We start from the raw sequence: 3054 nt of genomic DNA, 5'->3' as shown, positions 1-3054 counted from the left end.
GCTCTTGATGCAAGGCACGTTGTGCACCAAAGAGGTGGCTCTTGGTGACGTAGGAGTTCATGTCGTCGTCGTGCTCAATGAAGAGTGGGTTGGTAGAAGTACTTGGCCTATCCATCATTCCAAGAGAAAAATGTGAGTGGTAGAAAGAGAAGAACGAATACCGAATGTACCTTGACCGAAGTTGAAAGTGGATCAATGATCACTCCAATGTGGATAAGGAAATAGCACAATTGGTGCCAATTCTTGTCGGTTTCTCACACCTACACAAGTAAAAGCTTATGGTGGAGCTTGGTTAGGATGGTGGCACAAAATTTAATGCAATTTAAGTGAGCTTCAATAATGTTGGAAAAGATTCGCAAGTTCGCAATGCAACAAGTAGACCAAGCAATATACGGTACACGGAAACACACATGCAAAAAGATAAGTGGGGTTCTGCAACCAAGGATGAGCCAAAACGTGGAATCCACAAGAATGCTCTTGTTGCACAACACTAGAGAGACGCTAGCACGATTGCACAATAGGCGGATACAAGACTTGTGCACAACCTACTAAGCAAAAATGCAACGACTTTTATCCCAAGTATGCGCTATGCAAGGTGTTTCTATGATATGATCCAAGATGATCTAGTATGACAATCTTAATGTTGTATGATGCTATGGTGCTTGCTTAAAAGCTCTTTTCTTATCTTTCCCTTTTGCTTAAAAGCTTGTTTGGCTCTTTGTTGTTTGAGCTCTTTTCTCATGCAATGCTTCACGAACCAAGATAGCAATTGTGTATGCGATGACAACTTTGCGACACAAGAGATGATACCAAGATATGTAACAATGATGTATGTATGCTATGGGGAGTATGATCACTAATGTGCACAAGTCTCGTTGTCGGCAATACTCAAAGTCTAGTCTTGATGGGTAAGCGACGCAAAGGAGTAAGGCTATGATGGCTATCAATGTAATGGCAATAGTGATATGTCCAATACCGAGATGAGGTTACCGTTCTTGCTTACAGTATGGTGTCAAAATGGTGGCACAAATACCAAGATGTAGTCGAGGTGGTCGTTCTTGGTGACGCGTCTGTGGCAAAGATGAACGGTGGTGATGTTGATGTCGAACCGTACCTAGATAGCCGAAACACAAAAGTACATGGAACCGCAACTCAAATTCTCAAAACTCAAAGTGGCAACACGTGTCAGAGTACGAAACGGGTAAGCAATGGTGGTGGTATGCGGAAGTGGTTATGGTGTATAGGTGGTGTGGGAGTGCGTATGCGGAAATGTGGGGCGGTGGTGGTGACCAAAACTGAAGAAAATTCAGTTTCGTCGGGAAACTCCGGACGTCCGGTGGTGAGCGGTCATCCGGTCGTCGGACGTCTGGTGGCGAGCGGATGTCTGGTGCCTGGGCGATTTGCGGGCACGGGATGAACTGGCGGTGTTCGTGATGGAGAGGTCGAAATTCTTCGAATCCGGGCGGATTTGTGGATGGAAAAGGTGGGGAAAAGGGGGAAAAGCTAGATCCACTCAAAACAAAGCAAATCCACGGATCAAATCCAACAAAATTTCAACACACCAACAAATCACAAAAAATGGGGCTATTTTTGTGGGGAATTTTCGAAATAGGGACAAAATCAACAAAAACTAGGCTAGCAACACAACGGGGAGGCTCTGAAATCGTGATCAACGTGGCTTTGATACCAAGATGATGTAGGGTAGAACCCTAATCGGCCGATCTTTCACGAAAGGAGCGGATCCCGCGACGAACACGAAGAACACGAGGAGGGAAACGAGGGAAAACATGGGGGAAACATGAGAGAAACACTAAACCAACAAGAAATAGTCACACATGTGCTAGATCCTCGAGTACATAAGAAGTCACACGATCCACTCAAAACTAAGGACGATACAAAGGTAGCCGGTCTTCTCCGTGAAGAGGTCTTGAATCCACAAGGGGATCTTCCCGTAACGGGGTCTTGAATCCAAAGGGATCTTCTCCGAAGAGGGGTCACGGTCTCTCTCGTGGAGTAGATTCGATGTGGATGAGCAATGCTCTGTCTCTAAATATGAGCTAAACCAATGCTAACCCTAGCTAGGATGAATAGGAGGTCTATTTATAGTCTTAGTGCAAATGGGGACGAAGTGAGGGGGTACATGGGCCTCGGGCCTGAATCCTATGCACAGACAGGTATCGGACATCCGCTGGGGACCGGTCGTTCGGTGGCCCATGGGAGGTCGGACGTCCGGTAGGCGCCGGTCGTCCACTCGTTCTGGCTCGGATGCTGGTGTAGCGGATTTCCGGAAGTGTCCTGTCGTCCAGTCACCAGACGTCCAGTGGCGTTGGACGTCCGCTCGCTGGGCTCGGGTGCAGGGGCACCGGTCGTCCGGTCCGGGCCGGACGTCCGCTCGCTGGGGTTCGGCTGGAGCTTTAGGCTCCCGACGTCCGGTCCTGACCAGTCGTCCGGTAGCTGGGACTTCTTCTCCAGCTCCTCTTCTTCTCCGTCTTCACGGCCATCTTCCTCTTATGATCCTCCTTGCTCCTTAGCTTCTTCATGGCCAACTCCTTGATACCTGAGTATGCACAATGTCTCCATTTGAGGTAGTAGCCATGTCTCATGTGCATCGAAGTGGAAATGTGAGAGGAGAGATGTCACCTCGGTTTCGAGAGCTCTTGTATGTGCTCGTGTCATGGGTCCGGTAGGCACTTGGTGAGACGATGGTAGGTCAATGAGGATGTCCTTGGGATGCTCCGCATCAGTTAGAGTATCCAAACAGGAGCAGTATAGAACATGCAAGTTGCTCAAAGCATACCATAAAATTCGCACATGAAAGGATCTTTTTTTGAAACAAAACGTGAAAGGATCTTTGAATGACATAATTTTCAAATTATATAAAATCTTATCAATAGTCAAAGGCAACCTCGAAGAATACATTAGGCCCTATATAAAATCTTATCAATAGTCAAAACCAAGTGTTACTACTACACCAAACAAGTTCAAAACGAGAAACTGGACCCACTCACGTCACGACACGCCTATCTCGTTTGGTCCATGAGTCAAAGCGCTTCC

This window comes from Triticum urartu, chromosome 1, assembly GCF_003073215.2.
Source record: "Triticum urartu cultivar G1812 chromosome 1, Tu2.1, whole genome shotgun sequence".
NCBI lineage: Eukaryota > Viridiplantae > Streptophyta > Magnoliopsida > Poales > Poaceae > Triticum > Triticum urartu.
This window is presented reverse-complemented; position numbering follows the sequence as displayed.